Below are 27087 nucleotides of genomic sequence, written 5' to 3'. Positions count from 1 at the left end.
AGATGTGATTCAGTTGGTTACTGAGCTGCCTGTTTTATCACCTACAATTGAATTTAATAGCATGAATCATCCTAGGGTGACATACAAAGTTCTTGATGTCATCAACAGGGACTTTTCCCTCATCATCCGGAGTGTAAAAGGACACCTTTATCATGACTGAGGATTGTACGGGAGGAGCACTGCAAAGCATGTCCAGGATCAAGGCCACGCAGCTCTCCTAGGAGACCCTCAGGATGGCTTTTCTCTGTGGCAGCTGCTGGTGTTTGATTTATAGGCTGCTAATACAAATCCACTGTTTAGTGACAAGGGAGTACTTGCCTTGCTAGTAAGTGAACCTCCTTGAGCCCGTGGTATGCTCCAGTTCTGGGCTGTGTGCTTCAATTGCATGGTGTCATCTGAGCCTCTTTGGCTCCCAAGCCTGGAACTGGACTCCCATTTTACAGACAAGCAAACAGAAGTGGCAAGAGGGTCCCATAGCTAGTGAGATGCCAAGACAGGACTGTGACCCAGGCGTGTCAGACTTCAAAACACACGACTGCACACTGTGCCGGAAAATGGTCGCTCTGGGGAGGACACTGTCCTCAGGCTCCTGTGGATGACTGACAGGAAGTCCAGGGCCACCTCCAGGCTCCCGGTTGCCACTTGGCTCTTTCTGGTACAGGTGAATCAAGGATGGCTTTGGGGACTCCCTCAACCCTTGGGCGTCCTCTCCTCTCATCCCGAGGAGAATCCACTGTGTATGTGCAGGAGTCTCCATGGCTTGCCTTCGTGGGTCATTGGGCACCAACCTTGGGGGCAGGTTCAGCTGGGGGCAGGTTCAATTCCCCAAGGCTCAGCCACTTCATCCTTCACACTGAAAGATGCCTCAGCTGGGGGACCTGAATGGTGTTATGTCCGGAGGCGCCCAGGGCTGTCTGACTTGCAGACAGAGGGTGTTCACCTCACCACCTGGAATGATGAGGCTTGTGGTTCAGGACTTTGAGGCTTGAGGGATCTTAGTCATGAGAGCATCCTTGTTTCTTCTGATCAGAGGTTTGAGGACTTCTGAGAATCAGATGTAATTATTCCACATCGTGGATGTATGTTTTAACACATATTCTGGAAGTTGCTAAGTGTTCCTTTCAAAGCAAGTAGCAATGGCTGATTCCCGAGTGTGCACTCTGGACCAGCCCTGCTCTACATGCTTTATGTGTGAAAAGTTCAGTGTGTCCTTATGATAAGCCAGTCAGCTGTGAGGTCAAGGCGGGTGGATCACCTGAGGTCAGGAGTTCAAGATCAGCTTGGCAAACATGGTGAAACCCCGTTTCTACTAAAAATACTAAAAAATTAGCTGGGTGTGGTGGCATGTGCCTGTAATCCCAGCTACTTGGGAGGCTGAGGCAGGGGAATTGCTTGAACCCAGGAGGCAGAGGTTGCAGTGAACCGAGATCGCACCACTGCACTCCAGCCTGGGCGACAGAGCGAGACTTGGTCTCAAAACAAAGAAACAAACAAAAAGGTGCCCTTACACACTGTTCACCCATGAGAAGGGGACTCAGGTGCAGAGCAGGGTTTGAGCTGTGGTGCCAGACTCTGCTTTGAGCTTGCCCTCCCTGTGCTCTGCTGCTGGCCTTCCTGCATGAGCTGTATCCTGGCTCAGCTGCCAGTCCCTTAGGACCATTGCTGTACCTCGGTTTCCTCGTCCTGCCGAGAGGGTGCTGCCTGCCCTGCCCAGCCCCAGGGCGAGGGTGTATGCATGCAGAAGGGACTTGGGAACCAGGGCGGGCATGAGACGGTGGCATTTCTGTAACGGAGGCCGCCTGCGTTCCTGTGGATTTTAGTGGGGGAAGAATTGGCTTGTTTTACAAGTCAGCTTTCCTTGTTAACACAGGACTCCTGCTCACAGCTTACTGCCCGTGTACTGAGTACAAATGAGAAATCTGGCTGTTATTTATGACAGGGGTCACCAGCCCCTGGGCCATGGACTGATACCAGTCTGTGCCCTGTTAGGAACTGGGTTGCACAGCAGGAGGTGAGTGGTGGGAGAGCAAGGAAAGCTATATCTCTATTTACAGAAGCTCCCATCACTCACGTTACCGCTGATTTCCACATTTTGTCTGATCAGATTCTCACAGGAGCACGAACCCTATTGTGAACTGCACATGTGGGGGATCTAGGTTTCACGCTCCTTATGAGAATCTAATGCCTGATGATCTGTCACTGTCTCCCGTCACCTTCAGATGAGACTGTCTCCTTGCAGAAAAACAAACTAATGGCTCCAACTGATTCTACGTTATGGTGAGTTGTATAATTATTTCATTCTATATTACAATGTAATAATAATAGAAATAAAATGCACAATAAATGTGATGTGCTTGAATCATCCCAAAACCATCCCCCCACCAGGTCCGTGGAAAAGTTGTCTTCCATGAAACCAGTCCTTGGTGCCAAAAAGGTTGGAGACCATTGATTTATGACATTATCAGTCGATTTATGGACCCAGAGTGTCAGACGTGGGACAGGATCTGCGTGGGTCAGGTGTCACCAGGAAGTCACATCTCTGCCCTCAGGAAGCTGAGGGTCTTGTGAGATGAACAGCCAGGTCAGTTGGTGGCTGCTGAGCAGGGTGACCCATGTGTGTGACATGGAGTGACACACAGGCATGAGGTTGCTGCCCAAGACAGAGGAGGCCAGAGAGGGCTTTCGTGGGGCGCAGCCCATACTTTGTTGGGTGAGAAGGCAAGAAACACATTTGTGTGCCCAAAGCAGGGCAGGGCTAAAGTTGGAAACGGAAGTAAAGGAGCAGGTAGTCATGCGGCCTTGTGCTTTCAAGCAACAGGGTGGACACTTGGTCCCAAGAGGACACAGCTGAAAGACCCTCTGACAGGGAGAACATCTGAGGACTCTGTGATGGGCTCTGGGCCGTGCCTCTCTGGCTTCATCTTGTCTGATTCTAGCAGTAACGCCAAGATGCAAGGATATTTGTGAGTACTGTTTTCCAATGGAAAAGCTACATGAGGCCCACCAGGTCCCAGAACTCAACAACGGTGGGGCTAGGGTTCAAAGCCTCTCTGACTGCAGAGGCTATGCTCTCAGTCTGTATCTGCTCCTACTCTGGGAGCTGGTCTGGAAGGGTTTGAGGACTGGCTGAGAAATGTGAACATCCCCAGGGGTTGAGGTGTGATGCTAGAAGAGGTTCATTTGGGGACAGTCATAGCTGCAGGTGGGCCCCTGTGGCAGGAGTTGTTTGAGTGTCTGGAGATTACAGGATTAGAGCCTCAGCCAAGGTTGTGGCTGAGGGGGGGCGGGGCAGGGGCTCAGAGAGGTGGGGGATCGCTGGGAGAACTGAGCCTGGTGCTAGCTTGGATGTGAAGGCTGTGAACTTAGAGAGAGATGGATAGGCAGAAGTAGGCGAGGGTGCTTGTGATCACAAAGCAATCGACTGTTTATTTAGAAGAGAAGCGGTTTGAGGCTTCCTGATGTATCCTTGTTACTAGGCATAAAGCATGGGCAATGCCAGCGAGACTGGTTCTTCCGGAACAATAGTTAAATCCTGGGGGCAGGTGAGAGGTGGGGAATCCCCAGGCACGAGTCTGCAGTGATGAGTTGAGTTTAGTTCAGGGTGCAGCAGAGTTAGGAGTGTGTAGGAAGACAAGGTGGGGCTAAGTGTGGTGTGCACAGGTTCCTCTCTCCCACCCACCAGCTGGGTGACTCCAGGAGGAGGGGAAGCCTCCTGAGCCTTCGTTTCCTTTCTGTCCAGTGAAAGTGTGATGCTTCTTGATGGTCTGTTCTTCCTCTGGACACCCTCCCTGGGGCATGGTTGGGTGCCATGCATTGCATATCAAAAGGCGATGTTTCCTGGGGAGGGGAAGGTGTCTTATAGTCCAGCACCTACCTAAATCTGGGGAAGTTATAAAGAAAAAAAGGTTTATTTGTGTCACAATTGTGCTGGCTGGAAGATTGGACAACTGGTGAGGGTCTCAGGCTACTTCCGCTTGTGGAAGGCGAAGGGGAGCTGGTGTGCAGGGATCATACAGTGAGAGAGGAAGTGGGTGGCAGGGCGTGCCAGGCTCTTTGTAATAACCAGCTCTCAGGGGAACTAGTAGAACAAGAGCTCATTCACCACCACCCCCTGGGAGGGCATTAGTCTATTCATAGGGGATGCAAATACCTCCCATCGGGCCCCCTCCAACACTGGAGATCACATTTTAGTACAAGGTTTGGGGCACAAATATCCAAACTATAGCCTGTCACCACTCAGTGGTGCCTCCTGGGGAGGGTTGGCGGCTGTGTATCTCATATGTCGCAGGTGTCTAAAGTGTAGATGGTGTCAGAAAGCACCTCCCCTCCTCCAGCCCCCTCCTTGGGATGTGTCCTCAGGATCTAGAGGGAGTTTATGGATGCTGATTTGGGAATTCTGCTGGCTGGCAGAGACAGGAGCTGAGGATGGATACCTGCTTGCTTTCCTTTACAAATGCTTTGGCTCTAACATCAACCTGGAAAGATCGAAGGACGCCAGGACAGATACCATGGACCTCACTTTATGTGTGCCTAGACTTGATCTCCTTAGAAAGTCTTGCTGAAGACAAGTGATGGTGGAACATCTCAGTGGAGCTGTTAAAATTCTTGCTAGGCGCTGGCGTAAATACAGCTACTGAGAGAAGTTGCTCTGACACGTAAGCCGTCAGAGAGCCGGGCCTCTCTCATTTGTTCCCTCTTAGGACTCCTCAGCCTTTTAGCAATGAGAAGAATGTTTAGCCCCTTGACTGGGTCCTTTTCTCACCTTGATATCACAGGGTTAGAGGTACAGATGATTACTAGAAAAGCCACCTCTTCCTTAGCATGGCTTGGTGGTAAGAGTCTCTTGGCTGATGCCTTTCAAGATAGCTGAAATTGTCACCTCTCCAAGGGATTTGCACCCTCTTTGACTGAGGGACTCCTTTGATTTGGAGGGAAAAGTCCCCCAAAGTCTATATAGTGATAGCTAGGGCACGGATCCCACCAAATAGGAGGCCGAAGTTGAGAATAATAGAGCCTTGTTGACCTTGGCAGCTTTTCCACAGTGGAATTGCAGGACCCAGCAAGGAGATCCCACAGAATTTGAGAACAGAGCTCACCTCCGAGGCAGGAATAGGAACTTGTGGGCAGCTTTGGCACAAGCCCAGAACTATTTTTGGTGTGTGGTGTGTTGACCGTAGGGCTCTGTCATTCATTTCCTCTCTAATGAAACAGGTGATTACCGTGTTGAAAGAAAGGAAATTGCAAGTGCAAGTTTAAGGGCCATCAAAGGGCAGACTGGAGTTCTCAGTAGATTCACCAAGAGAAATATTCTTACGCTTGGAGACTTTACGATTCCACAGTGAGTAACTGGAATCGCCATCCTGTGTGCAGTCGGCAGCTCAGGATAAGAATGAAACTTCTTAATAATGGCCCTGCTTTCTCTCCAAACAATGTGTTTTCCATGATCTCTCTGGTCTATTACCAACTATTTGTGGTTGGACCAAGTATGAATGAAAGAATGCACTTAGAGTTTGATAGATGGGCTAGGACTGATTTCAGTTTTGTGATCTGGATATGTTTTTGCTTCTTAACGTCCTTCCCTTCCCCCTACCTCCTCTCCAGGGCTTTAGTTTGTTTGGTACAATGAGATGCTACATGATTTTTGTATTTATAAATTTGCTTCTAAGGTGAACCCCACTGGCTGTGGGGGATGAGGGGGCCCTACTCTTCTCTTATGTCTGTTAAATCCTTAAGGAATTATTTTTGGTCCAGGAAAACTCTCATGCCTCTCTGTTTTTTTTTTCTTTTACTTTTTTTAAAAAGAGTTATGGCCTTGCTTTGTTGCCCAGGCTGAAGTGCAGTAACACAATTGATCATAACTCACTGCTGCCTCGACCTCCTGGGCGCAAGTGATCCTCCCACCTCAGCCTCCTTGAGTAGCTAGGACTACAGCACAGGCTGCAACCCCTGGCTAATTTTTAAAAATTTTGTTAGAGATGGGGTCTTGCTGTGTTGCTCAGGCTGGTTCCAAACTCTTGGCCTCAAGCACTCCTCCTGCCTCAGCTTCCTGAGTAGCTGGGGCTATAGCTGTGAGCCACAGTACTTGGCCCCTTTTTCTTTCTCCCTTCCTTCCTTCCTTCCTTCCGTCCGTCCGTCCCTCCCTCCCTCCCTCCCTCCCTCCCTCCCTCCCTCCCTCCCTCCCTCCCTCCCTCCTTCCTTCCTTCCTTCCTTCCTTCCTTCCTTCCTTCCTTCCTTCCTTCCTTCCTTCCTTCCTTCCTTTTTCTTTTTTTGAGGTGGAGTCTCGCCCTGTCGCCCAGGCTGGAGTGCAGTGGCACGATCTCTGCTCACTGCAAGCTCCGCCTCCCGGGTTCCCGCCATTCTCCTGCCTCAGCCTCCTGAGTAGCTGGGGCTACAGTTGCTCGCCACCAGGCCTGGCTAATTTTTTTGTATTTTTAGTAGAGACGGGGTTTCACCGTGTTAGCCAGGATGGTCTCGATCTCCTGACCTTGCGATCTGCCCGCCTCAGCCTCCCAAAGTGCTGGGATTACAGGTGTGAGCCACCGTGCTCAGCTGCCCTTTTTAATTTTATTTTTCTGTAGACTCTTTGGTCTAGCCTGGCTGTTTCCCAGTTTGCAGCTAGTATTTACTCTTCTACCCATTCAAACTTTCACCTTTTCTAGAACTCAGCCAGGCAGCAATGTGATGGTAAAGGTGTAAAAATTGGATCTTTGGGAGGAGGAAAAAAGAGCACTGACTTGTATTATCTGCCAATATCCAAGGTGTAAATACTCCTATCATGATCAATCAAGCTACCAATGTGATATCACCTGGCTTGCAGAACCTCTGCAATGTAATAGTCAGCCCTGGCAAGCTGGCAAAAACTGCCACTGGCACCCTATTGATCCAGGAAGTGAGTTTCTAACTTCCCCTTTTCTTCCTGTTTCTAATCAATGCTGCAGGTTCCTTTAGGGTTTCAAAGGCACCTATGGATGATGGTCACGACACTACAACTGGACCATTGCAAATAAAAATGACAATGGGGACCGGGTGCAGTGGCTCATGCCTATAATCCCAGCACTTTGGGAGGCCAAGGTCGGTGGATCACGAGGTCAGGAAATCGAGACCATCCTGGCTAACATGGTGAAACCCCATCTCTACTAGAAATACAAAACAACAACAACAAAAAACAAAATTAGCTGGATGTGGTGGTGGGTGCCTGTAGTCCCAGCTACTTAGGAGGCTGAGGCAGGAGAATGGCGTGAACCCAGGAGGTGGAGCTTGCAGTGAGCCGAGATCGTGCCACTGCACTCCAGCCTGGGCTACAGAGCAAGATTCTGTTCCCCCTACCAAAAAAAAAAAAAAAAAAAAAAAAAAAGACAGTGGGGAGGTTGTAATTGTTTTTCTTTTTAAAGCCTCTTCTCAGGCAGTCTTCCTTGGAACATGAATGAGGAAGGCCAGTTCCCTTCACGGAATCGTTTTCCATCTCTGTTAGCAGTGGGCCTGGACAGAATTCTGTGTTCTCATTCCCAGGGTTAGTTGTTCCAGGCTTTCCCCCTCCTTTGGTAAGGACAAATGAACTTAGGTCATCCACTTGCTCCCCAAGCCACATTAAATCATCACCCTCAAAAGCTGAGGGAAGACTGTGGTAATCCTGCAAAGAAGTCTTCACTAGGTGTATCAAGAAGGTTCAGAGTCATTTTGGAGGAAGGAGTAACTGCTGGTGCAACCAGCAGGGCCACTGCTTGTGTTTCCTCATTCCCTCCCTCCTCCTTCCTGCTGCAAACAGGAGATGTTGGCAGATGCTGTCCCTTGACACAGTGGCTGGAGAAATGAGGATGGCGTGCTCAGAGACCCCACCACTCCTCCTAGAAGGAAAATTATGTTTGGATGGAAGGGGAATAGGGAAAAGCCTTAAGATAAGAGCTGGCAAACGATGACCAGCAGTAGTTGGGACCCAGCTACACATGCTCACAGATGCCTTGTCTGCAGGGGACTGTGTGGCCAGCAAAACCCAGAACATTTTGGCCCTTGACAGACATTGCCAACTCTGCCTTAGAGCAGCATGCCGCACTAACTATAGGAGTGAAAAGGCCATACTTGGAGCCCACATAGCGGGTCCCCCATGGCCTGGTGGTATGGACGGGTGGGGAGGCTTTCTGCTGCCCCTACCCTCCCCACTCAGATCGTTCTTTTTTTAGTTACTTAAAAATCATCATATAGCATGAGTGAGTTAAATGAGTTTATTTTAGCACATCTCAGTGCATCTGTGACTCACCCTAGACATTCAGTGCTCTCATGTGTGCCCAGGCCGGGTGCCTGTGCAAGACCATGTTGTTTGTGACATGGATGGTCACTAGTTTTATGTTTTAGTATCTGACTTTAGCTCTGTCTTCCTTTCCTCTTTTTCCTGCTGCTCTTGCACTATTCATTCATTTTTTCCTTTTCCCCCAATTTGCTGCTCATTCTGTAGATACATACCTTGGTGAGCCTCACTGGAGAGCTGTGGCACCTTTCAGAGTGGAGACATGTAGCAGAGAAACATTTATTAAATGTTGAACATAGGATACAAGGTGATCACTCTAAATGTGGCATGGGAGGGAAGTCTGTTCTGTGCAAAGTCTCTGTGGGACTTTCATTTTCAAAAATGAAATCATCCTACAAACCCAATTAAGACAGGGCTTTTATGATGCGTTGAGTGCCTCCTTGTTAGGCTTAAATTATGCGCTTTCAGGGAGCCAAAACAGCAATGAAGACTGTGATTTGCAAACATTTCATCATTGGGTTACAAATTGAGAGCTTTTCTGGAGAGATCAAAACTATACATTTCACCACCTGATGGGGGTCTGGGTGTGACTGTTGGGAAATGACATTCCTGTTCTTGCATTAATTCTGGTCATTTGTTGAGTGATCTCAGAGTGCAGTGCTGCCTTCATTTGGAACCCGGCTATCAGGAGTGAGATGAATGGAAAAATATGATGACTTCAAAAGCCTTGCTAATACTAGCTAGATGCCTGTGCTTGCGAGATGGGCTCTTGGCAGGAGGGAGAGGGCGAGATGGGCTCTTGGCAGGAGGGAGAGGGCTTCCCTGTTCAGACGGGGACCTTTTGCAACAGATCCTTACACTTGACCTTAGTCTCCCCCTACTTCTAATCCTCAGACTGTGATGTTGCCCAGACTGACTGATCTGGCCATAGGTGGTAAGGATCTTACAAATCCATGCCATGAACTGGCAGCTGCTCAAACTGAAAACCTTTCAGTTCAGGAGTTCCCGTCTCTTAGGTCTGTTGTGATGCCTTCTGGCACTGGCTTGTGAGAGGCCATCAGCACTGTTGGCCCTTCTCATTGCCTTCTTCACAGTAGGAATTAGGCCTGAACGGTAGATCTCTGTCTTCCCAGTGGGCAACTGTGTTTTTTTAAGACCTCAGTGAGAGTTGTCTTTGGAAACGAATGGAACATTGCACGCTGGTCTGTTCTTTGCTGTATCTTCAGGACTCCTGAGCCAAACCTGATTTCATCGTCTTCTCGAGGGCTCGGTACGCATTGAGCTGTCACCTGTGGTGTGTGGCCTGGATGAAAGGCAGCTCATGAGTTTGCCTAACAGGACTCTCCATTGGTCACTGAGGGCTGAGAAGTGGCACTAGGAACCACCACCGAGGCAGACTGTGGAGGAGCCAGAATTCTCTGGAGCAGGATTGCTGGTCGATTTGTTAGTTGTAAAGCCCAGATCTCGGCACATGTACTATTTAATAATACTGAATTGTGACTTTATTTGTGGTTAGAAAACGAGCTGTGGGACAAACAGTGCTGGTTTGTCTCTAAGCATTTAAAATCATTTGGAATGTGTTCGTACTTGCTGAGAGGCGGGTATATTATTTTTCCCAAGTTCATAGTACCATCCATTGGTGGTATGAAATTAATTTCTGAGCCCACCGAAGTTTCAGGAAGGGTCCCTTGCTCCGTGCTATGATGGTGATGATGTGGATGATGATGCTGTACTGGTGAAGAACACAGCTCAGCTTCCTGTGGTGGAGGAGGGTGTTGAATTGTCAGGGAGGAAGCTGGAGGGAGTTTCTTATCTCTTGCTCTGTGCTCTCTTGTGCATGGGTCCATTTTCATTTCTGTAGCTTCTAAGGGGTCCAGGCTAAAGGCATAAAATTGCTTTATGCTGAACAAACTGACCTAGCTTTAGCAAGTAGGATAGCTCTCCATAAGTTTAATAGGGTTGGGCAATGTATATGAACATAGCATGTGTTTAATTCTTTTCATTGTTTCATTTTATATATATCTATACACACATATATATAACCAAAATACATATGTATAAAAAAACCATATATATATATGACCTCCCAAGATCAAATAGGCTGTTAAATTTTGTAGATTACTCAGAAAAAGATAAGTCACATAGCAAGTGGGCTATATAAAACCAGAACTTCCATGAACGCAGATGCTCCCTCCCACTGGCACCTGGCATGCCTGGCAGGTGCTTTATATTTAAGCGCAAAAGTATATGAGTTTTAAATCTTCAAGAGACTTTAATGTTTTAATGGATAACAAAAGAAGCATCACATCCTATTTTCCTGAATAGTCTTTTATCTTCATATGGCCCATAACTGTTATAGTTTTGATAATCATGGCATTTTGGCTAAAACACTTTGCCAGAAACTATAATTCCCACATCTTTACAAGTTTCCTTAGGCTATGAAGGTGTTTCAGAGGATCATAATTTTACATACACCTAATACCATCATTGACTCTTGTTTCCTTATCTGCAGATGAACAGGATGTTTTCTTTCCCCCTCCCCTCCCCCCCCTCCCCTCCCCTCCCCTCCCCTCCCTTCCCCTCCCCTCCCCTCCCCTCCCTTTCCCTCCTCTCCCATCTCTTCCTGTCTCCTCGCCCCTCTCCTCTCCTGTCCTCTCGCTCTGTCACCTAGGCTGGAGTGCAATGGCGCAATCTCGGCTCACCACAACCTCTGCCTCCTGGGTTCAAGTGATTCTCCTGCCTCAGCCTCCTGAGTAGCTGGGACTACAGGCACATGCCACCACGCCCGGCTAATTTTTGTATTTTTAGTAGAGACGGGGTTTCACCATGTTGGCCAGGATCATCTTGATCTCCTGACCTCGACCTCCTGATCCACCCGCCTCGGCCTCCCAAAGTACTGGGATCATAGGCGTGAGCCACTGCGCCTAGTCAAACAGGATATTTCCTAAGGGTTCATCCTGCTCCACAGTCTGAGTTTGTTATTTGTTAATTAAACAAATATTTGTTGGGCATCAACCATGTGCCAAGCACTGGGACTCAAGGGGTACGGATGACCCATCTGCTTGTCTCAGGAAGCTGACATCCGGGTGCACAGGGCATGGTTTACCTGTGAACAGAGAGGGTACTTTTCTCCCCTCAGTAAGCTACCTTGCGTCACCTTCCTCTGTTCAAAGAGGACTGATAAATCACCTCACTAAGCAGCTGTTGCCTGCAGGTGGCCCACACCAGGCTGGGTGCTGAGGCACACAGGCACACGGGGCGCTCCTCCCAGGAACCAAGCCTGGGAGGCACACCTGCGTGCCAGGTGCTGTGGGCTGGGGGACTCTGTGTCCTGGTTTGGTTCATGGGCATCCTGGTTTAATGTAGCCTACTTGCTGTGTGACTTATCTCTTCCTCAGTAATCTACAGCACCTAGACCATTCAGGTTTTGTTTTGTTTTTTATATATGTGTACATTTTTGGTTTATTTATGTGTATAAAATAAATGCATCACCAAATATAACCATATTATGGCTGTATTTGCTTACATAGATTGTTTTTGGTTGTTTTGGTTATATACGTAGAGTTGAATGTCCTTTTATTTCCTCATCTTTATTTCTTATCTATAGCCTGTTAAGAATTCAAAGTTTTGGCCGGGCGCGGTGGCTCAAGCCTGTAATCCCAGCACTTTGGGAGGCCGAGACGGGCGGATCACGAGGTCAGGAGATCGAGACCATCCTGGGTAACACAGTGAAACCCTGTCTCTACTAAAAATACAAAAACTTAGCCGGGCGAGGTGGCAGGCGCCTGTAGTCCCAGCTACTCGGGAGGCTGAGGCAGGAGAATGGCGTGAACCCGGGAGGCGGAGCTTGCAGTGAGCTGAGATCCGGCCACTGCACTCCAGCCTGGGTGACAGAGCGAGACTCCGTCTCAAAAAAAAAAAAAAAAAGAATTCAAAGTTTTTGTCATCTCCATACAAAATGATGGCAATTTGCTGTTAGTTACTATGAATATTCGGAGAAAATTATCTGCATATTGACTTGAAATACTCTCCCTACCAAAAATGCTTCCCTCCTCCTCCAGGCTTGTCCCCCTACCCCGACCCCTTGCTGCTGCTGGGCTCGCGGGCATGGTCAGCGCCCTGGCTTCGCCCGTGGTGGGCCAGAGAAGCACATTAGAACACGGAGCACACGGAGCTATTTCCTTCTCGCCACCCGCGGTCTGTGCAGAGCTGCCTCTGAGACACTTCCTGTGTGGGAATGAATCCAGGGCTCCAGGGCTGTTTAGTCTGGGCCTTTGGGAGTTCGGTGCAGCTAATGCCTTCCAGAGGCCCAGTCCCCGCGCCTGGCGCTGCCCTCCTGGTGCCCGCCCCGGCTGGCTCCCTGCGCGCGTCCGGGCCACGCTCGCTTGCAGCAGAGAGTGGCTGCCTGCCCCGAGCTGGCCTGTCATCCAGGAATGAAGACGTTCTAATTGTGTTTTATATGGATTCACTTTGAAATGATCATTCTGTGTTCCCATAAAGGGCATGATGTGCCGAGCCCAGCCCCGACTCCCTCCTTTGGCTGCGGTGAGCTTGTTTATTTTCAGCGTGATTCTCAGCTGAGTCGCCCCTGTTTCCCAATAAAAAGCAGCGCCCAGCGCTGTGGGCTCCACGAGGGCCTGCTTGGTTGCTTGGTTTGGAGCACGAGGGAAAACTTGATATGCACGTCATTTCCCAGTTCCAGGCAATGACCCGAGGCAGAGCGGGTGGGGAGCGGGTCTCTCAGAGCCATCTGGAATATGCCGATGAGTGAGCTGTTAGCTCTCAGACCAGGGTCCTCTAGCAGCCAAGCCTCTGAGCACAGCGTCTAGGCGTCAGCTGCCACAGGGATCTGCAGACAACAGCCGCGTGTGGCCTGTGCCGTTTCTTTCCTGACAAGGACCTCGCAAATGGCGTGGAAACGAGCGAGCCAGCGGTCAAACCCCTCTTCACCATGCACGGAGCTCAGCCGCCCTCTCCCTGCTCCTGGAGGTCTTCCTTTTTCTGTGACTGTAACCTAAAAACATTAAAATACGTTTATTGAGATAGCAAACTTTTGTTCTCATGGTCTTTGGAGTGAAAATAGTCCTTAATGGTGTAATTTTCCCGTCTTCCCTCCCTCCGCTTGTCCCATCCTAGCTCTGTTATTCCAAACAGTGTGGATTACTGGGCTGCACCTGGCCTCCCAGGCTGGTGTTTTTAATCAGCAGCATCCCCTCTCCGGAGCCCATAGCAGGAAGCAATTGTATGGAATCTGATACTGCTGGGCTCTCATTTTCCTTGTCTTGGAAATGGGGACACATGTCTGCCCATGTTGAGCTCTGGCAGGGATGCTGGACTTTTTGTCCTAGCTAAGAAACCAAACTGCATGTGGGTTACGGAAGTGGTCTAAGTTTCCCAGTTCCAGCACAAAGCCTCGACTGGTGAGTATTGTAGAAGAGCACTGCCTTAGGTGAGTCCAGTATTTCTCTTCCAAAATAAACGTGCATGATCAAAGCGATTACTTGTCTGTGGGTATAACTGTTGTGTGACTGGTAGCTGTGGGAACATAGTGAGTGTCATGTTTGACCTTGCGCTTGTCTTCACACAGATGTCAGCAAGACTTCCAAAGCCTGTGTTAGTCATCCCTGGGTGGTGGGATTTAAGGGAAGATTTTACTTTCTTCTTCATATTTTCTGGTCTATTTAAGTTTCAATAAATGAACATCTTGTTAACTCAAATTTTATAAATTTGTAACTTCTAGGGCTTTGAAATCTTTTTTTCTTCATGGAAATCGAACACAGACTGAGTCATGGTTCTTAGAATTCTGTAATTATCAAGTTGAAAAGAACCTTAAGAATTGTCTGGCTCACAACCTGTGATTGAGATGAGAGCCGCCTGAGCCTGCACTTGGATATTCTCCTCGGCTCCTTCCTGTGCTCTGTCCGTTATCAATCGAGTCGTCCCTGCCTGGGTTGTCTATCGTGTGACTGTTTCAGATAAAGGCGGGTTGTCTTGGTTTGGAAGACTTTGGATAAGTGACATAGTTCTTCATTGCCTCTCCAGTTAACTGTGCCTTACCCACAGGCAGATTTAAGACCAAGGTTGGCACACTGCCTGCAGGCTATGTATTGTCTGTGGCTGCCTAACAACAGAACTCTAACAACAGAGCTGGTGGCTGCGGGGAAGACCACACAGACCCCGCGGCCTGCAGTGGTTCCCCTCTGGACCTTTCACGGACCCCTCCTGAGACTCATTAGACAGTGGGATGTGAGCAGGAGACCCACGGCAAAGATGGTGAACGTAAGATGGGAAATCCGCTGTCTGGAGGGGCAATGTCTAGGGGGAGCAGGGACTGCGGTAGCCTGCCTGTGGTGTGTGCCGTGAGCTCAGTGTCGGCCCCTGACCAAAGGCATGAAATGGGGCTGGAACACTGCCGTCGTTCTTGGAATTGGATGTTCAGACTCAGCTCTTTTGCTGTTGCTTCATCTGGAATGTTCTTGTTAGGAATGTGAAATCCGGTGTGGGCCAGTTCTTATGCCCTTTAAAGCAGATGTCGGGTTCAGGCTGTGGGCACTGAGTCCTGAGACTGACATTGGTGGCGGAAAGCACTGGGCTCAAGTCCTTGATTCAGAGAACGCACGGCAGTGCGGTCTGGTGGCTGCTCCCACAGTGTCCCCACAGCCTTCCCTGCCTGTGCAGTGGCCTCAGGACAGCGGGGCTGTGCCATAGAGCAGAGCCTCCCAGCCAGAGGCTCCAGGATGCTGTGGAGTTCACAAAGGTAGCCATGGATGTCCCTGGCCATTTTACTGTTTCAAAGAGTAAGGTGGACATCATAGTTATCTATGACTGGGAAACACAGGCAGAGAGAAGAACTAAGTTGCTTTAGTTTTGGAAAGAGGGGAGAGGGAACAGACGTGTGGGGATGCTTCCTGTGTACCAGACTGGGTGCTGGGTTTTTGGCCTCCTTTCGTTTTTTTTTCTTTACCATACCTCATGCAGTTGGCAGCCAATACTCCACAGCTGAGGTGTGGGCGGGGCCAGAGTGGTGCCCTGATCAGAGTAGGCACCAGGCCACACTCACTCGGCTGCTGCCAGGCCCAGCCAGGGTAACAGGCAGTCCTGGAATCAAAGCCTGTGGTCTTTCTACAACAACCTGTGGTGTCTGGAATTCCCTCCATTGTGGCTATGGTGTTCATTTCTAGGTGGCTGAAGCCTTGCTATGTTTGATAAGGAATGGGAAGATAAGTGGTTAATAAATGTAATTTATTTGGAAGATAATCTTTTCAGGATAGGGCACATGCATTGAGGTGGGAGATTTTAACAGCGTCTTTGGAGGAAAAGTTGGAAATGATGCCTTGTGTGGCTCACTTGCTGGAGCCCTGTTGGCAAACCCACGAGGGCAGAGGCTTAGCGCACACGTTTCAGAGATAGGATAGCAGGAGCACAGGCAGTTTCTTTCTGCCCTTCTGTCAACATATTTCAGATTCTCTTTTAGGCTTGTCCAGCACTGATGCCATCTAATGGGGAGAGTCTTTGCATTTCCCTTAAATAGGGCATATTTAAAGAGTGATTTATACCTTTTTCCAAACAATATATTGCTCAGCTGTCTTTCAGCTTCCTTGAGTAGTCTTTATTTGAGTTGCACAGCAAAATCCCATATTTAAATGATTTTGAGATGCTGCTAAGAAGTGCATTCATGCCTGCTAGTTAGTCCTCGTCATCATCAGTCTCACTAAAGCCTGGGGCCTAGTCCCGGTCCAGACTAGAAATCGGAGTCCATCATTTCAGAGTCAGTGGTGAGGTCAGTTTGGTACCGTGGCCTGTGGTGCTTCCTGTTTTCTTTGCCTGACACTTGTACTTCATCCTTTCCCCTGTTGGCACACTAATCTTTGCATGGTTTTATCTTGATGAGATGTCTGAGGGGTTTGTATTTCATCCTGCAGCACAGAAACAAAGGTTAGCTCATTGAAAAGCAAACACTGGTGAATTCAGGCACGCTTGGAAATAAATGCAGACTGTTTGGCAGTCGTCTGTGTAACCAGGAAGCTTCATGAGTTGGCAGGTGGTTTTGCATCTGTTTGTTCCTTTACTCAACAAGTATTAACTGAGAGCAAACAAGGGTGAGCTTGTAGCTCCCCTGAATGAGACCAGCACTGTGGCTGCTCAGGTGCAGGAGCTGCAAATCTGAAATCTTAGGTTATTGCTTTGGCTTAAAAGTGCAGTCTCAGTGGAAACCTTATTTTTAAGGATCTCCAGAATCAGTAATAGGATACATTTTGGGTTGCCTCAACTAAGGGACTTTTCTAGGTAGAGTGTACATGAAAGTGAAGTGAGTAACTTTGAACAGTGTAATCTACTGGCTTCAAAGACAGTCTAGATAGAGTAAGGAGTAATTCATCTTTTAACAGCTATAAGCTGCCATGCCAGTAATAGATTTTTAAACATGTCTTTTAGTTTTGCATCTTAATTATTTATTGGGTAGGCACTAATTAATTTTTTTCCAGGGAGTTCTTTGAATATTTTATAGTAATACTTTATTTTTCTGGATCACTTGTGTTGAAGCAAATCAGAGAGCAAGCAGAAAAGATCCACGTGGTCTAAGTGATATTCTGCATGTTATATCCTTGAGACTCTGTCTTCACTGGGGCCTAGCTCCTTTGGGTTTTGGTCAGCACCCTGGAAAGCCTCATTCCGTCCACCTGCCATTTCCTGGGTGTCTGCTCTTTACTTGGCACAGTGCTAAATCTTGAACATTCAAAGGGTGATAACCAACATACAACTCGTGGGGGAAAAGCAGACTTATGCAATGATTATTTTGTGATTCTTGAGTCAAGTAGCAATTGTGGAGTTTCATAAAATAGAAAAGGGTACAGAGGGGGAAGCCAATTAATTGAAAGGTTATTTCATTGAGGGCTGGAAGGAGGTGTTTTGAGAGAAGGCAGCTGAACAGCAATGAGATACTCTGAGAGATCACCGTGTGCAAAGGAATGCTTTGTTTTTAGGAGCCCAGTAGTTGCTCACAATTTCTTGATCAAAGGCATAGGGGCCAGCCGTGGTGGCTCATGCCTCTAATGCTAACACTTTGTGAGGCCAAGGCGGGAGGATCACTTGAGTCCAGGGGTTCGAGATCAGCCTTGGCAACATAATGAGATTCCATCTCTACAAAAAATTAAAATAAAAAAAATTAGCCAGGTATGGTGGCGCATGCGTGTAGTCCCAGCAACCCAGAAGGTTGAGGCAGGAGAATCACTTGAACCTGGGAGTTTCAGACTTCAGTGAGCTATGATGGCACCACCACACTCTAGCCTGGGTCACAGACCCTGAATAAAAAAAAAAGGCATAAGGGCGTGGTCACAGGAATGGAGGCTGTTCCACTGGCAGAAGTTAGGCTCAGCCATGAACCTTATGTTACAGGTGACACAGCACTGTTGAACGTTTTTCAGCCCATGATGTGTATTTAGGGGAGAAAGATCAGTAGCTGAAGGATAAGGATGCATTTGTCAGGGTTAGACTGGTGGAAAAGAGATCGATCACTTAGGAGATTTGATATTTTAGGTGAGGTGTGATGGCCTCAGGAGAGCCCTGCACTGGGGTGAGCAGGCTTCTCCCCAGCTTTGTCAGCCACTTGCTGTGTGACCTGGTGGGAGTTACATTTAAATGTTCCAGAATCTGAGACAATAAGCTCTGTTTACTGGAAAAGTCACTTGTGTGGTGCTAAGATTAGCCATCTGCCTTTATCTTTTCTTTACAGACACACTCAGCCCAGAGTCAGGATAAGGGGGACTGTGTTTTCAGATGCAAAACCAGGGACGATGATAGCTCCTGTGCAGGATCGTGAAGCAGGAATATTAAATGCCAAGCCTGGGGCTGGTGTAGAGAAGGAGCCCAATGCATGGTGATTTTCTTTTATATCTACTACGAAAGATACTTAGAGTGGTACAAGGGACTGTAACTAACCAGGCTTTGCCATCATAGCATGAATAAGTTGGACATGAAGTAGTCTGGGGCAGAGATTTTTTAGATTTGGGGCCTGTGATCTACCAGAGCGTTCATGCATGGACTTGGCAGCTCCATGACTCCTTGGAACTGTATGTGAAGCCGCTGTTTAATCTCTCTGGGGAGTGTGACTGTCACCTGCCCTGGGGTGCACCATTCCCACAAAGTTAGCATCAGTGGTCCAGAGAAAGAACAAGGCCACACAGGGTGTTGAGGTGAGGGTGAGGGTGAGGGGAGAAATGATAGTGTCTAGACCACGCGGAGATCCTGCATGTGTAGTAATCTAAAAACTCTTTGAGTAACTTAGGACATGTAGACTCCCCAGGAAAATACTAAGAACCCCCTTCAACTTGATCATCTAGTAGATTTTCAGATGTAAGAAATATTAAAGCCTGTTAGACAGGGCAATTTGTTTAATTTATTCTGGCCAACTGCCAGATGGCTTGTAGGTCAAGAGCAAGTAAAGTTAGTTGTTTGTTTAATTCACCCTTCTCCTTTGAGGTAGGATTTCTCTATTAAATTGGAAGTTTTTAGCAGGAGTCTCATTTGATTTGCCAACACATCTCCCAAATCATCTAACATAATCAGAAAATTAGACCTAAACAAAAGGCCTAAATCTTTTCTCCCAATAGTTCAAGTATGTTTCTGTGCTAAGGTATAAGCAAACAAACAAGCCTACCCTAAAACTAAAAGTACTTTCTCTTTCTATATCCATATCAATCTGTGCTGCTATACAACAAATCTACCCCTTCTTTGAGTAAGGAAAAAATATGAGGCACCAATGTACCCAGCAGAATATTTTCCTGTGTATTTCATGCATTGCAGAGTCATCTTCTATACATTTTGGGAACATAGTTGTCACTTTTTTATCTGCCTCTTTGCTTTAATTTTTAGAGCTCTTTTTTGAATGTTCTCTATTGCAATTCATTGAGCCCCCATGAATAATACTGCTTCTGCTGGAAAAGATGTATGCTCAGTGTGGTGGAGGAATATTGGTGGTCTGCTTTAATTTGCTTTTTTTTATTGTTTTGTGAGCTCTAGAGGGTCTCCTGTAGCAGGTCCTCCAGAGATGTTATACTTGGGTAGTTTATATTCTCTAACTGTATTTGTCAGAGATTATTCCCAACATTGCTATGTATTATTTATGTCAACTCTTTAACCCAAAGCCTTTGGACTCAAATGCGGTGTTTTTCAGAACCAAAAGAGTCTGTAGTGAGACAGCAAGGCAGGGCAGTTGGCTTATTTACAGATCATGCTCCTCTTCCTGTCCTCCCAGGAATTCACTTTGTTAAAGTTCTTGTGTTGTCCACTTAGATCTAATTAACATTTTTGATTGGTGTGTCATGTAGTTCTGGAAACTGCTTATTAAATTTCATAGGTGTCTCTGGCAGCACAAAATGTTTAATGCGCAAAATAATTGTGTTACAGTGAAATGAATATGGACATATTCACTGAATTAATAAATGAATTAAGTGATGACTTCATGGAAACCTCCTGAGAAAGTAGTTAGCGACAATCTTCCCCATGTAAGATATTCAAATTGACTTTTTGTGTTTCTGTGAAGGTGTTGGGGAAAATACTTTTTTTTTGTTTTAAAGTATAATAATGTGTGTGTGTGTGTGTGTGTATTTTTAAACCAGAATGACAGTCTGTAAGTAAACTGAGATTCACATTCTTTAATGGAGCCTCATAAGAGTCTGTGAAATGTCATGGCAGCTGAAAGGAAGCGAGTAGGATGTGCAATGTCCCTGACCAGAGAAACACATATCTTGCAGCTGCGTGGAAATGGAGATAATCAAAATTAGGTTCTACTTCCTGTTCTGACATGTGGTCCTTTTTTTCCTCTGATTCTGGAGGTGATGGCTAAGGAGTAAGAGGATAAGAGAATGATATAAAGAAAGGCAGTCTGTAGATTTTTGGAGCTGCTGACAGTGAGTCCAGACTCTTCTTGTGTTAGATGAAAAAGCAGAATGTGAGAGGACATGACTTGCTCACAGTTGTGGCTCGGAGCTGGGGGGTAACCCAGAGATCTCCTAACTGCTGCCCAGCCTGGTGTCCTTGTCTTAGTGTGTTTTCTGTTGCTCTAATGTAATACCAAAGACTGGGTAACTTATAAAGAAAACAAGTTTCATGAGCTCACAGTTCTGGAGACTGGGAAGTCCAAGAGCATGGTACTGGTGTCTGACGAGATCCTTTCTGCTGTGTTGTAATATCGTGGAGGGCATCACGTGGTGAGAGGGCAAGAATGTGCTAGCTAAGGTCTCTCTTCCTGTTCTTCTAAAGCCACAAGTCTCATCATGAGGGCTCTACCCTGATGACTTTGTGTAATCCTAATTACCTCCAAAGACCCTACCTCCAGATGCCATCAACATAGGAATTTGGAGATTGTGTTTTCAACACATGAGATCTGGGGGACACATTCAAACCATAGCCCTCTTGGCTAAACCACGCTGTCTGTTACGCCTCAAAGTGTTCCTTATCGCAGGAAAATACAGGGACCAGAAAAGTCACTGATGAAAGAACTAGAGCTATTAAACAAGACAGAGGCTGGATCATTTGGGCCCAAAGGTATTTGCAAGAATCAGACCCACTCAAATTACCTCAAGTAGTGGGATCTTCCTGTAAGGTTTCCCCTCTGTGGGGACCCGGGCACAGCTGAACAACTGGGCCTCAGTGGGGTTAGGAACCACAGGAGAAGTCATTTTTTTTCTAGTCTGCCAGCCACACAGCTGTGCCCTGTTCTCTGTCTGCTTCCCTCTCTACCTGCGCTGCTGCTGAACCACTGCCCTCCACCAGTGTTCCCCACCAGTCAGGGCTTCGGACTCCTTCCTTTGCCCATGATCTCTGCTTCTCTCTGACTCCAGCTCTGCTGCCTTTCTGATTTGGCAGATGCTATTGATGACTTCTTGTCTGTTTCCTGATTCCTTTCCCCAAAAGGGACCATCTCATTGGCTCAGGGAATTATTTCACAGCAGGTCCACAGAGCCAATGATTTGGCTCCTCAGGGGTCAGGTGACTTCCCCTGGCTCAGTGATATGGTTTGTGTCCCCACCCAAATTTCATCTTGAATTGTACTCTCATTATTCCCACGTGTTGTGGGAGGGACCTGGTGGGAGATAATTGAATCATGGGGGCGGTTTCTCCCATACTGTTCTTGTGGTAGTAAATAAGTCTCATGAGGTCTGATGGTTTTATAAGGGAGAAACCCTTTTTGCTTGGCTCTCTTTGCCTTCTGCCCTCTATGTAAGATGTGACTTGCTCCTCCTTGCTTTCTGCCATTATTGTGAGGCTTCCCCAGCCATGTGGAACTGTAAGTCCATTAAACCTCTTTATTTTGTAAATTGGCTAGTCTTGGGTATGTCTTTATCAGCAGTGTGGAAACAGACTGATATACCCAATCAGCTAAGAGTGTGGTCACAGGGGCTTCTGGGGCTGAGTCCAGGGCAAGCATAGTTGGAAGGGACCACCCCATGTAGAGAGCTGTACAGTGGGATTTGTCAGCAGATTTCTCCATGCAATATGTTTACCCTGAGCAAGCTTCCTCAGATTGGTAACGTTCCAATCCTGCTTACCAATTTTCCCCTTCTTGACAAAGCCTTCTGAGGGGCCAGCCTGCTGTGCGCACACTGAACTCAGGGCCACTTGTCAGCATGAGCATGTGGAGGTGGTGAGGAGAAGTGATGGTGCAGCCAGGCTCTTCCAGCTCGTCTGTGTTCAGCGTTGGACTTCTGTGTCACAGGTTTTCAAATAAACCTGTTATTTGGGAATGATTTTAGATTTATGGAAAAGTTGAAAAAACAGCACAAAGGATTCCTACATACCCTTTGCGCAGTCTCCACTAATGTTGACATCTTATGCTACAATGGTACATTTGTCAAAACTAAGAAATTAACGTGGGCACATTGCTGTTCACTAAATTACAGACTTCACAAGGGTTTCAGCAGTCTTGCTACTCATGTCCTTTTTCTGTTCCAGGATCCAGTAGAGAATGGCACATTTCATCTAGCTGTGTAAGGGTTTGTGTGAAGAAAGGATTCCACTGGTTAACACACATACATACACACACATACTAACAACCACAGCAGAAAAGTCCCTAAAAGTTTCTTTATCCTCCAGTCCATACCACACTACTACTTTCACCAGATTCCTCTCTATTAAAAGTTAGGTTTTTACCTTCCCCTCTGGCCTAAGGACCTACAGTAGATGTGTGTTGCTGAACACACCAAAATCCAAATTTCCCTCCCAGCCACAGGGCACTCCTATTCTCTGAGTCCGCTCTCCTGCCTCCTCTTTCTTCTCCAGCCATGGCAGTGGATGCTGGGTTCCATCTGTCTCTCTGACTTTTTGTTGACATCTCTAAGCATGCTTCATCCATGCCATTTTTCCATGACCTACACCTTTTTTTTCCATCCTGGCGGGAATTGGGTTTATGTTGTTAGTATATTCTCTGGTTTTCCTTTTAGGTTTTACTGTAATTATGTTGTCATGGCTGTAAGGACCTTGAATGAGCAACCAAAGGCCAGTTTAACGATGTTTGCCCATTGCTCAGGGGAGGAGGAGCCTGATTTTGAACTTTAAAAAAATTATGTGATAAACATGTATGTTGTAAACCTGAATAATTTTTTAAAAGTGGGTAATTGCTTCACCTGTTGAAGCATGAAGAGGTTTGTCTTAGTTTTCTGCTGCTATAAAAGAATAACACAAACTGGGTAACTTATAAACAATAGAAGTGTATTGGACTCATGATTTTGAAGGATGGGAAGTCTGAGAGCATGGTGAGAATCATGCATGGTGAGAGTCATCCCATGGTGAGAGTCATCCCATGGCAGAAATCATCCCATTTTGTGAGAGTCATCCCACGGCAGAAGGCATCACATGGCGAGAGAGTATGTGTGCATGTGAGAGAATGGGGCTTAACTCCCTGCTCTTGTAACTAGCCCACTCCCATGTCAACGGCATTAATCCATTTATGAGGGTGAAGCCCTCATGACCTGATCACCTCTTAAAGGTCCAAATCCTCTGCATCCGGGATCAAATTTCCAACACATAAACTTTGGGGTACACACTCAAGCCATAGTGTCCCAGAGAGGTGTCTGCATAGGATAATCTCGCATAGTCAGGTGTTTTTCTTCCTGGATGTGCTTGGGACATAGAAGCCATGTGGAACTTGCAGAAGAGATATTTTGCATTAATTGCAAGAATGAATTGATGTTGCGTGAATTGGTGACTAAAGGAATGAACGAGTGGATAAGTAATGGCTCCAGTTACATTGTAATGCTTTGAGGCTAGGCTGGTATTTCCTTGGTGTCAGCTGTCGCAGTGGTCTACATATAAAGTAATTCTCAATTTAAATGATTTCTTGTTTTTAATTTTCATTTTAAAATTAATGTGTCAGGCCAACTCGAATATTTGAATTTCTAGGAAATAGAATGCTTAACTGCCTGTTTCTAATATTTAGTTTATTTCCATATGCATATTTCCATATAAAATTATATTGGTTTTCACTCTCATATTTCATAAAGTAATTTAAAAATTTCCCACGAATGTTTGACATTGGTGTCTTCCTCATCACAGGACCCCATTTGGGGTCTCCTAACAGGCTTCAGAGCTCATCGTGCTTCCACATGACTGTGTTGTGAGATGTATTTTCTAGTCATTTTTATCCCAAGCCACAATGACTAATTTATTCAGCACTAAAAATTAACTTTTTAAAAGTAATCTTTAGAAGATTGTGTACAAAACTGTCCAGCACTGTCCAAAACTGACCCCGAATTGTGAGTCACTCCTTTTGGGTTAATTACGGAGTCTGTGTTAACTTGCCTTCTTGTATACTGATTCTCAAAAAGCACGTCCTGAGATGACTACCAGTTGAGTCAGTTTCAGGCTTGTGTATTTTCTCCGTATACTACTTTGGTGTTCTTAATAAAGTATCTGGTAGAGTGCTTTGCAAGGTGAGAGTCTACACAGGGAACCAAAGAGATGGTGACCTCTCCCTTGCTGCTGGGGATTTTGGAAACAAAGCTCTACCTTATATCTAGATGCATATAGTAGTTCAACTCCCACACAGTAAAGATCTGGAAATTGAAGCCTGGAGAGGGAGAGGTTTCAGTGGCCTTTTGAAGGTAGTGCCTTTTGTGTATAAACCAGGACTGGAACATTTGAGTCTTACCCCAGCTCTTCACAATTCAGCCTTAACTTTTATTTTTTAAATCAAAAAATGAGAAATTAACTTCTTTTATCCTGCCTGTCCACTCACCCTTTGATTCTGAAAATGTACAGTTCGTTCCTGAAAGCAAAAACAAAACTAATGAGTCTCTCAGCACTTTCCTACTTGGAGCATTTGATCCTACCAGCAACTCAGTCGGGTCAGGAATTATTTATACTATTTACATATAAGGAGGTAAGGCCAAGAGGGTTAAGTTACCTGTCCAGGGGCCCATACCAGGCCACTGTGTTGTCCCTGGGCCATTCTCTCTAGGGCATTGTCCCAAGGAAAGTGGGCTCTGGAATCCCAGACACTGGTGCCCCTGCACCTACCAGTTGCTCCTCAAAGCCTCAGTTGTTCTCTTCTGTAGAGTGGAGCCCTGCGGTCCTCAGTGGGGTTGAGTGACATGGTGTGTGTTGAGTGCTGGGTGCTGTCCAGCGTATCACGATCTCTCTGTGGATGTGGGGTGTTGAGCCCACGCAATGGTTCCATGTGCTTGCAAGTCTCCTGCATGTGCTTCAAGGTGCTGTCCCAGTTGCCTTGGCTGGCCCTGTGATGTTTGGGTAGATCCATCTCTCCTTCCAGGTGGTCTGAATTTCTACACTCTCCCCTGGGAGTTCTAGGGGCTTGTATAGGTGACTGGTTAAAGCAGTGTTCAACTCTGTTCCTTCTGCCTTACTTCAAATGATCAAGTTCATATCCTCGTTCATAAAAATAAGATGTTTATCGCACAAAGGCCAGGAGTTTCCTAGCAGGAAGAAATAAAGGCAGCTTTTCAGGTGATGAAAGCAGATATATCAGATGTGGTCTTTGCTACTGTTATGGCGGGGCCCTGGGAGAGCTCTGGTCCCCCTCCTGTCCTAGCCATGGGTCTGCTCAGAGTCCTGTGGGGATAGAGCTGCGCTTGGAGGCTGAACTGTTGCTCAGCTTTGAGTCCCTTTGATCCAGGTTGTTGGCTTCCCCCATCCAGTGCTGGGGTGCTCCTGTGCCTGTATGGGCTTCCCAGAGAGAGTGAGCTGATCCCCCCAGAGGCCCCACCCCACACTGGGCTGCCTGCTTCCCCTGCCACCAGGAAGCAGCCTCTCCAGGTTCCTCCTGTGAATGTGCAGCCTCCTGTTCTACCAGAACTTTCTGGTTGGGTTTGCAGAGTTCAGAGAGTTGTGCCATGTTCAAGAAAGTATTTGCCAAGCCCAATGAGGCAGTTACGTGGTTGTCCAGAAAACTGGGCAATGATGGTCATTGAAGCTGGTCCCTCAGCGACAAAGGCCTCTTCAAACAACAAAGAGTGTAAGAAAATACATACATTTTCCATTTATTTCCACCTGAAAAATAGGAAAAGAATTGTAGGTGTCTGTGAATGTGCCCATATTGTAGCACCACCCACCTGATTAAAATATGGAACCTGCTTATCTGTTTGTGTATTTCGATTTCTTTTGTTGGGGCTGTTATACCATGGAGATAGTAAAATGTGATTAGAGTGGGATATATTCATTCGTAGACAGTTCGAATTGCATCTGAGATATTTTCCTGATTGTTAGAATTTCTCTCCCATTGGGATTTAAAGGGTGGTTATTTTCTCATATATTGATCAGGTGGAAGAATAATTTGACAGGGACATATTATCAGATAAGGCATCTTTCCTAATTGTTGTGAATAAAATCCCATGTAAGAGAAGCTCAGTGTGTTTGCATATTTTTTTAAACAATAAAAGATTGGATTGTTAGAACATCTGAGAAGAGTGAAGACAGCTGTGCTTTTTATTGCAGGAAGCCTAAAGAAAAATTCTTACTTTAAATCCTTGATCCAAAGAGGCGAATTAATTTAACAAAGTAAACTCCGGACACATCACATTTACTTGAGTCACAGAGCATGTTGAAAGGTGCAGACATCACAAGGCATCAAAGGATTTCACAGAATGCTGGGGGTGGAGTCTCTGTGTCTTTGGCCAGGCGTTGGTTTTCCTGCCCCTGAGGATGGCAGAGAAGCCGGAGCCAAGTCCCTGGATAGGACAGCCCTCAGACACCGCTGGTTCACCTTAGTTCACTAGGCACATGGCTCTTGGTGGAAAAGACGATTTCTGGAGAGGAAGTGGGAGACTTGAGACAGACAAAACTTATCCAGGATTTTATATTGTGATTTCAAATTAACTTGGCACACTAATACTTCAGTTATTAATCTTCTATAGCATGGTAGGAGAAGTGAGGCGACAGTGTCTTGTAATTAGGGACATTCTTGTGCCTGTCAAAGGGGCCAAGTCGGGTGGTGTGGATGCATCTTCCCCTGGCTCCTGAGACGGCTGGCCCTGTGGCCCGTGCCCCGTGCCCCATGCTTGGCCAGCACAGGCCTGGCTTTGGCTGTCACGAGCCCATTTCATACCGTTCTCTGAACCGTTTTTATTCCCTTAGTCACTGGGATCCTGTTTTGTACCTAACCTAGTGTCTTCACTTGTGTTGTACATTCCCAGGGTGATTTTAACTTCAGGAGAGGGCAGGCCCTGTCTCTGCGTCCTTGAAATGCTCCTTTTATTAATTTTCCCAGCGTTTGAAAACGTCATTACTGAGACTTCTGTTTTTGCCTCACTGAAAAGAAGATGAAGAGAACTGAAGTGCTTCCCGTGTACGAGATGCTCGCCTTCGCATTTGCCCAGATGAATTCCTATAATGCT

General features: G+C 46.7%; 1 protein-coding gene across 1 annotated transcript in view; it reads left to right on the top strand.

Moving 5' to 3' along the window:
* The window catches only part of SH3RF3 (SH3 domain containing ring finger 3), a 376001-nt gene that overhangs the window by 30131 nt on the left and 318783 nt on the right, over nt 1–27087 (top strand). The window lies entirely within an intron of this gene.

The sequence above is a fragment of the Macaca thibetana genome, chromosome 13, assembly GCF_024542745.1.
Source record: "Macaca thibetana thibetana isolate TM-01 chromosome 13, ASM2454274v1, whole genome shotgun sequence".
In the NCBI taxonomy this organism is placed as follows: domain Eukaryota; kingdom Metazoa; phylum Chordata; class Mammalia; order Primates; family Cercopithecidae; genus Macaca; species Macaca thibetana.
The sequence above is the reverse complement of the archived record's forward strand: the minus strand, read 5'-3'. Positions and strand labels throughout refer to the sequence as shown.